This window comes from Anopheles coluzzii, chromosome 2 (genome assembly GCF_943734685.1).
Source record: "Anopheles coluzzii chromosome 2, AcolN3, whole genome shotgun sequence".
Lineage (NCBI taxonomy): Eukaryota > Metazoa > Arthropoda > Insecta > Diptera > Culicidae > Anopheles > Anopheles coluzzii.
In genome coordinates, this window is record NC_064670.1 from 22,940,224 (window position 1) to 22,949,687 (window position 9,464).

A 9,464-nucleotide genomic window follows, 5' to 3' on the forward strand; every position below is an offset into this window, starting at 1 on the left:
TGGTGCTTTTCTTCTCCCTGTCCACCATCAATTCACCTTTTTGATTGGCTGCTGGATAGGAAGGATCATATTTCCGGTTAGACGGGAAAACATAAAAGCCTCACCGTACAGCACTCAGAACAAAACCGGCGTAAGCTGCAAAACTCACCACACTCGCCGTCGCAGCGAGCAACGTGCAGAAACATTTCATTAGTTTAAAAGCTAATTTTGAAGGCACGCGACTGAAAAACTGCGTGTAAGACGCATCCCACCCCACTCACTGCAGGGCCTCATTGACATTGTTACTTTGAAATTGTTTGGCGGGCGAGTTTTGAGCACCGAAACCCGTCACTGACTGATTGTCCATCAATCAAACCGGATTCGGCGGTACCATTTGCTCGTATTTCACCCCCACAACTCCGTCCCGAAATGCTTAACAGATGTATAAATAATTTGGGAATCTCTTCAGTGGTAAATGCAACCCCACTGCTACCTACCCGCTAGCAACAATCCATGTCCGGGTCGGTGCGTCGCTACACCGGCAGCCCGGTAATCCATCTGCGCCGAGGCCAGCTTCCTTCCAGCCACGAGCGGGCCCGCCGTTTGCGAAGATACGTTTGCTCACGTGTCCACGTGTGAGTGTGTGCTAAAAATGAACGTGGCTTTACGTGGTGCAAAAAGGTTAAATTTGCGAATCCTTTCACTCTTCGCTTTTATTTTTCTTCCTGGGACACGGTTCGCTTCTTCACACCTTTCAAGCAGGATTTACTAGAGAGGGGGGAAACAGGGTAGCGTTCGTGATTGCTCCTTTGCACCTGGACTCTTTCTGAAGTGTTTGGCGTGTGGTGCTTGCAATCCTATCCACTCACTGACGGCGTTCGAATATTCGACCAGATTCTAGGCTCTTTCGATTTTACACTTTTCTTTCATTTTTTTCTTTCGTCTATCGATCACTTCCACGTTTTTCACTTTCCATCTCGAACGCCTTTCCACATGGAGCCAGCCGGGCCTTTCCAATTATGGCAACGCAAGACCCGCAAGAGGGTGGGATTGGGGTTGTGCCAAAACTTGGTCCCCCTTTCTAGATCGAAGAATTTCCCGCACGGGACCGGCACGCACGACCCGGGATAAATCACGGCACTGATAATATTTTCCACCCGGCCCGGTTTGCATCCATAATGTTCGAATAATCCGCCTTCGATCCGATCGTGCACGCTTCACTGGCAATCACCGGATGAAGAAAAAACTCTTTCTCACACACACACACAAGCTCGGACCAGTGAAAGCCAAAACCCCGTGGAATAGAGTTTTGCCGAAAAATTCTTCCACCTCCAATGTCCAAAAAATGCAAATTATCAAACGGTTCCCGTAAGTCCCGTGAGCTCACTTTCCTTTCTCTCTCTCTTTTTTCCCTTGAACACGGTACACGATCTAGGTTTTGCAATTTGTCAATCGAAAAGGGATCCTTTCTTTTAGAGTTTTTTTTTGTTTCACTTCTTTCTCGACACGAGTTTGTGGTTCAACCGTCATCAAACGGACGGCGGCAGCAGCCGCAGCAGCAGTAGTAGCAACATTCAATTTCTGTTGGCGTTGTTGGAGGGAAAAGCTCATAAGAAAACCCGTTCCTTGATTGGCGTTACGTTTTTGGGCACACACACTCGCACACTTTATTTATAGTTCGTGTCACGTACAGCGAGTTGATTTATGGGGCGTAGGGACAGGAAGGTTTTCCTCCCGCTCTATTTACTCGTAGCAAAGGTAGCGCAGCACACGCGTTCAATTACTCGATAATCTAGACATTCAACAGGAGGATAGAAGACGATCCCTTAATGCCACTTGTTCTCCCTCCTTAAAGACGAGCGTTAGTTTGTGTATATTTGTTACAAAAAAGGGAACCAGTAGCGCATAAGCTTTTCATACGCGGATGTAGCAATGCTCTCCTTCACACAAACACACACACATTTACACATGAATGTAGAAATAAAAGAGGATTTATCACAGACATTCAGAGTTCCACCGAGTGCGAAATTCGAGGCTCGCACACAAGGTTGAAGAAGTAGGATTCGAACCCTCACTGAAACACTTTTCATAAACACGCAAAAGCTTCCTTTATCACATTGAGATACAATCACACATTTACATCAAGCACACACACACACACACACACACACACACAATTTACTAATAGAACACAAGTATGCTTATTTTAGACGACGAACCGCACAGATGCAACGATGCCACAGCGAACATTGCATCGGAAAACTTCTTGCCTAACACACAGCACCATTAGCACAAGCACACACACACACACATACACCAATCACTACTGGCACGTTATCAAACTGCAATCTTGGCCCACTTTGAATGCACTTGCACATCATCTTCGACAGCGAGCAACTGAATGCACACTGCCCCTGCGATGCCGAAGCTCTCGGAGTAAGCGTTTCGACTGAAAAAGTGGACCCCTGCAGCTCGATAGGAAAATATTTCCCGCTTTTCCCGAACAACCAGCGTACGAAAATGTCGTTTGCCACACTGCTCCACCACGAGTACGGCCTTCAGGCATTCGGCCCAGCACCCACAGGTCGCCGGGGAAACCGTTGGTCCGGGAGCGTTTACGTTTCGCTAACAAACTATTTTTGGACCCCTACCGACCTGACCCTGTGTCGCGGGAAACGTCGCCGATCGATGGCTTGCAGCGCGCGCCGTACTAACAGCCACGACCACCGGTTGCAACACGCGGAACTAGGATGCAACAGCCCCCTTCCGGAAGGACGCCGTAACGGTTGCAGATCTGTAACGGTGCTGCTGCTGCTTTTGCCCACCTGCAACTTTGGTCTGTACACGGCGCACGCAACACACGACTAACACGCGCGCTTCCGGCACGACGGTAAACGCACGACTGGCACGACTGAATGCAGCGTGCTTCGGTGAGCCTTCGGTCCATCTGCGAGCTGCCCGAAGCGGGCGAGACCGAGCCCGCGTCCGATGGCCTGATAAGACGCCGAACTGGGTCCGGAGCTTCGGCTGTGGGGATTCAACAACAACGAAGGGGAAAAAAACCCCAGCCTGTTGCATCCAGGCGAAAGCTTCCGCCGGTGGGGGAAAGCTTTTTGGCGTAACCATGAAAACGATACGCTACAAAATGGATGGATTTAAAAAAAGAGGGCGAATGAGAGAGGCAGAGCGATACAGCGTGCGAGCGCGAGGGAAGATGCACACCGTTGGTCGATTCGCACGCAATCGATGAATCCGGATTTATAGGACACGCGTATCCTTAAAGCCCCAAATCAAACAGGAACGCGAGCGAGAGAGAGAGAGAGAGAGAGAGAGAGAGAGAGAGAGAGAGGCAGCACAGGTTCGTCCCGTTTCGGCATCAGGCATACTGGCACGCTGGGATGGCATTGCGTGTGAGATTTAATATTGCGAACGAGCCCCCTCGGGCAGTGCGAGCAAGCAATGGCCGGTTGATGAGGTTCCCGGCCCCCGGCGGGTGGATGGGTGCACCCCGGTGTATTAGATTCGTTTGTTGAATCAACCGACCCAACACCGACTGTCCCGGTTTGCCCGCTGCGTAGAGCAATTGCGAGCGGGCCGTGCCGATGTCGATAAGGTATGGCTAAAAATAGACACCATGTCGGCTGCAGCCTTTGCTGAACGGGAGTGGCGTCTGCCAAACGTTCGGGGGACGCTTCACACCGTACATGTTTTGGAAAATTAAATCGACTTGATTTTGTACGAGATTTCCAAGCACGCACACCCCTCCGTTCTTGTTGCAAAGAATCGATAATGTGTGTCCCGGACCTGTGAAGACCTGTGTACTGCTTCAAGGAGGCCTCCCTAAATGCTCTCGCACCTTGAACAGCATCATAAGCTACTTGCCTGGAGCACACTTCATTTCGATTGTTGTAACCGTGCGTGCGATATGTGCAAAATGGGGAAGTGTTTCTTCCGCTGTGCATTTGCGCGTTCATGTGATTTGTTGCCAAATTGGCTTCAAATGTCAGAATGCTGCTTCATTACCGGCCCTGTCGCTTCGAATCACACGCACAAGCTATCAATTATGACGAGTCTGCTTTTCAGCTGCGGTTGGCTGCGCTGTTCCGTGTTGCGATGGCGTTCGTTTGACACGCCTGGCAATTGGGTTGCTTCCCACCGAATAAAAAAAAAACGCTACAACACACCTGAAACACACCTTTACCACATACGCAAGCAACGTCGACCACACGTACGGTCGGTGCCCGGGGGCCAGGGCAATTTGTCATCCGTTTTGCTACGTTTAACCCGCTGTTTGGTCGTATCAACCGTACGCCAGATGCTGGGGATGCGTAACACGTATAAGCACACACACACACACACGCACATACATTTGCTTTTCCCCATGGAGACAATGGTGTGGCACGTTTGTTTTCCACCAAGCACTAAGCCGGCTCAACAGGTTGCTGCGATACAATCGTGCGCGCCTGGGCCCCCGTTGGTCGCTTTTCTTCCACCCTGGTAAGCTTTCCAACTGGTGGCGGTGGCACACGCTCGAGACAGTAGATCCGTGCTGGTTGGAGGGGGTAAAAATATATAGAAAATTCCCTCATCGGTTGCTTTTTTTTTGCTCGTTTTTTTTCTTTTTTTTCTCATTTTCCCTCGAGGAGACATTCGGAAGAAGATTACTCCGGTGCCCGAAATTGTACCAGCAGGACGGTCGTCTACACTAAGCGCATGGAGCTGTGTGTTTGTGTGTCTGTTCCCTGGAAGCATCGCCAGATCTTATGCTTTCCTTTTCCGCGGAAGATAAGGCAAGATGAAGAGTAAATACTCTTAACAGCCTGCACCGTTTACCCGCACCACCCAGCTTGCTTAATCGCGGACCGAAGCGCGACGTGAGTTATGCCTCTACCGAAAGCAAACACCAACGCACGACATAGTAAATTTACTTCCTCTGCTGTGCGTTTTTTTTTTTTGTTTTTTCCTCCCACCGTATGGCGAAACGTACTTCTCGGTTCAATGTTGCAGAATCTGGCTGAGGTAAATCATCCTAGACGGAGCTTGTAGGCAACCACAAATGCCTCGTAAACGGTTTCCCACCTTTTATTCGGCAATCGACGGGCAGACGAGCTTTTTGCATAAGCACACGGATAAGGGTGAACGTGAGATTTGCAACAGGTTGTATTTACCGTTGGAAATGGGTATGAAAAATTCCAAGAAATGAATCAGCCCGGACAACCTCGAAACATGACGCGTGCAAGATTCGTGCAAGGGTCGATTTGCAAGATGCCTTTGCCTACAGGCATGTTTCGCATTGTTTGATGGCGTGCTTGCACATGTTATTTGAAATTGGCTTCAACGTAATGAGCTGCAGCTCGATGGGCTGTCATGACTTGTGGAAGGGTTGTATTTAATGTTACCTTAACATGAGTCAATCTGCCTACAGATGGATCTATTCAAATGAAACCACGTCAAATAGGAATGCATGGTAATTTACTCGAAGAACTCGAAAATAACAAAGAGAAACTATTGCGCCATGTAGTATGGGTATGGGTGAACAATACCGTTGATGAGCTTTTGGAAAAATATTTATTCCACCTAGCTACACATGTTTTACTCTACGAACTCTAGCTTCCGCCTACAGGTAGGCAATTTAATGCTTCAATGTACACTATACCCGCTTTTTCCTGTTTCCCAATGGCTTTAGTTTTTATTAGTTCCTTTTAGACGCACAAGCGGATGAATTTTGGTTCTAATAAAGTTAGTTAAAACTTTAATTTAAACACTTTAAGGCACTATGTATTAATTCAATGAATCAATGTATGAGAGAAAATTACTGTTCAACAAGCTAATCCTTTTGGTACGATTGCATACCTTTAGGCGACATAATAAATACAGTGGGCAAGGAAAAAAATGCAATCAAACTGCTCAGAAATGCAATATCTGTATGCTCTAAAACCAATTTACACTTTATGAAATGTGTTTGGATAGCACAGGTGTAAAGTTACCAGTCCTAGCCTACATCTGTCATCGGTGTTGCAATCATAGCCCGGTATAACCCCCTCTCCAATATCACACTCTACCACCGACACGCAAACATGCAGAGGTTTGCCTTTGCTACCAATGACAATTATTTACCAATGGATATGGGTCTTACAGGCAAAAGATAGAGTACAATCCTTTATTCCACCTCCTACACGCACCTCACACGGAAGCGATTTCCTGCAGGGGAGGTTACAACACATTTGCCGTCCCATATTTTTCTTCCACTTTTCAAGATGAATCGTGACGCATTTATTTGTCCCTCGGGTGAGGTTCTGTTTGTGTTTGTTGTTTTTTTTCTTCTGCAAACCATGCACACCACCCCCCCTGAGGACGACCTGAGTACGGCAGCTGTACAATGCGTTTATTGGAAAAGTTTTCTACAGTGTATGCCCAAAGGTCAGCACGGTGAAGTGAAACGTTACGTGGTTGCACTTTCTTGCCACGGGGCGAACAGCCAAGAGGCGGAAGGGAGGTTAGCTTCAAGTGAAGGTGGTATTAACTCTGTCCCGTGGGCAATTTCACGGACGGTGGATGAACTTTAACAACTTCTTGCGTCCCTCATCAAGGGATCGGTTCAGTCATCAACTGTCGTTCGTGACAGTTTGCCCGGGAAGTGAATGGAACTTTTGTTTGGAACGCACTTTAAATGATCCGGTTGCGTAGATTTATGCGCTGGCGGGAAACATGTCTGAAAATGCTTTGTAAATTAAGATTACACTTCCAGAATAAGATAATACAATTTCTTATGCAGATCCTTTAGGCTATGAAATGTATAAGTGGAATGCATTTCTCCCTTTCTCTGCTACTTTCAGATGTTGATTCACCAACACTGGCGTACTTCGTATTTTAAAACAGCAGTTTTACCTCTTCTGACAAACAACAGTGACCTGCTATCAGGAAAATATTTTTCTACTGAACCCACCATGGTTACATGGTACCCATTAGAGCCAATCCAGCACCGATGCACGAGAAGCAGCGCTAGGAAGAGTGGTTCTGATTCTTGCTATTCATTCAACCCTATTGTTAAGCCAGCATCATATGCAGCTGCTTCTTGCTACCGAAGATATCGCAATACCTACCCACGTATCGCCATCATGCACCCACGTATCCACGGCGATGCTTGTGCTTTAAGGAAATGAGATACCTCCCCTTTCCTACAGCCCCCGTTCGGGAAGCGTGCGAATGGGCGAAGAGTTTAAGCTTAAGTGCGTTGCCAAACAAAAGGAAAGCTTCTTTGTTCGATACTGTTTCGCTGGAAGACCAAGTGGGCGATTGCCATCGGGTTTGGCGTTTGCATTTGCATACAGTGCATCTAGCAGGAACCAGAAAGCGCCCATGTCAGATGCAACGACTGTGGGGGCTGCAAGTGCATTCGCTGTACTGTATTCGCAACATTCGAGCGGACAATGGGAGCGATGTTTCTGAGAAGTGTTTATATAGAGCAGGGAGCATGTTTTTGTTGTCTTGTTTCTTGAGCATAGTTATCTCGAACATACTATTGGTGCTGGAAGCTTATTAAACTAACTAGAATTGCTTTTTTTACTGTTGTGAATAAATGGAATCCTTATTGAATCTTACATGCGCATTCACCACACAACATTAGATTTCAAATGAATTTTACAATCCTCTTAGAAGCGAATTAAGCAATCCCATCCAGACATGTACAGGTTTCGCTTGCTAATGAAGGTCCACAAATCATGACGGACTTTTATGAATAGCAAGATTACCTTCAATTAATTACTTCCAAGAAGCTTCAAACACCCCAACAGTCGGTATTGAAATTAAACAAAATCGCCTGCCTGAGTACGCTCGAATTTCATGCTATCTCTATCCTCATACCATGATAGTTAAGTGCATTTATTGTGCTGTTAGATACAAAAGCACGACGGCAGACGTATCCTACTTTCGTCTCATAATTAATATCACCTATATGGCGCATTAGTCACACATATCGCCTCAATCACTCTCCATTTCCTAACAACCCACGACACCACTCATTGGTTCCGCCATTCATTTCACCAGTCTTGCCTGCCTTCTCCTGCCTTCAGTCCACCCAGCAGCGGTGCTGACAAAAGGGTTATTATGTTACACTTATTAGCCGGCTAATAACCGTCCAACACGTCAATGTTGCGATCTTGCACGATGCCCAGCGGTGGCGTATTGTTTGAGATAACCCAAACACACAAAACCCATCCAACATGATCCCTTACGGATCCCCGTCTTTGTGCGGTCGTTCTCGTGAGCAGCAGACGATGCATGTCGGACAGCTGACGCACTGGGACCTGTGTAGGGCTGTACCGGAACGAGTGAAAGCTTCACCCCAGTCGCGGACGACGTTCTTACGTGCGCTCATGTACGTTCCAGGACGCGCTACTAACAGCTAGGCGATGATGTAACAAAAACCTCCCGCGCTAACTTTGGCGCAACAATTCCACCCCGCTGTGGTAGAGGCTGGTAGGAAAGCAAAATGCAATTTATTAAATCTTAAGTGGCTTCTCTTTCCGGCCTGTAGTACTACAGAAGGAACGCTGGCCGTTGTAACACACATGCTGCCGGGTGTTTTTGACTTTTTTTCTACTTTTAGTCTCTGTTTACTTCAACTTGTTACACCAACAGGCTGCTGTACCATCTCGGAAAAGGATATTAAAGGCCGGTACATGTGCAGTACAAGGAACGACACCACACAAACATACTCCAACATTTATCTTTCTTTTTTTTTGTACAGAAAAACCACCGCAAGCCTTTCTAACAGGCAGTGGCGAGAGCAAATAATTCTTGCTCAAACTTTGTACCATACATTGCACCGATGCACACCACAAACCGGCTGGTGGTCGTTGCTGGCACGAGCGACGGGAAGGGCACAACTTTAACCAAAGTGGTAGCTCAACCACTCCAAACAGGCTGTCGGTTAAAGGCGTACACAAGGTGCCACAACCCGGTCATGACGCCCGGTTCGGAGTTGGCGGGCCGATTATAAACCGCAGCTCAGGCTCCTTCCGGTCCGGGCCTCGGCGAGGAAGTTAATTTGTTACGGAAAAGCTCGTGAAAGTTACCTGGCGGCAACAAATTAGCCACAACTTGCACCATAACTTACGACGCCGGTGCCGGTGGGAGAGGGAATGTAACAAACACATTAACGCTTTTTCATGAAGTAAAAGGTAATTGTTTTGATGTTGAAGCAACGAATGGACTAGTAGGTTGATGGTTGTTGTAAATAGTTCGCTTCATTGTTTTATTTCAGCAAAACAGTGAAACATAAAAGTGAAACAAAACATTACTCTTTTATTCCATCTATTCCAGAATGAAAGCTGGACACCGGCTGCGTTAATGTAATTTAATTTTAAAGCTTTAGGGGCTTCTGACAAAACGCATCGAATGTAGGCAGCGTCACAAGAAGAATACAAAGGTAAAAATATAGCCTTTAAATTTTTTGCCAAGCAAAGCAAGTGCAAGTGGTTGCT

General features: G+C 47.0%; 1 protein-coding gene across 16 annotated transcripts in view; it reads right to left on the reverse strand.

Annotated features, from left to right (window-relative positions):
• The window catches only part of LOC120953825 (voltage-dependent calcium channel type A subunit alpha-1-like), an 85,521-nt gene extending 82,583 nt beyond the window's left edge, over positions 1–2,938 (reverse strand). For 4 of the 16 annotated variants that reach the window (XM_049605501.1, XM_049605506.1, XM_049605508.1 and 1 more), the window contains exon 1: positions 477–2,918. The gene's annotated coding sequence lies outside the window, so the exon portion shown is untranslated. Of the gene's footprint in view, positions 1–476 lie in introns of all 16 variants that reach the window. The other 12 variants (XM_049605502.1, XM_049605507.1, XM_049605504.1 and 9 more) reach the window with 7 other exon arrangements.
• Between the last annotated feature and the right edge of the window lie 6,526 nt (positions 2,939–9,464).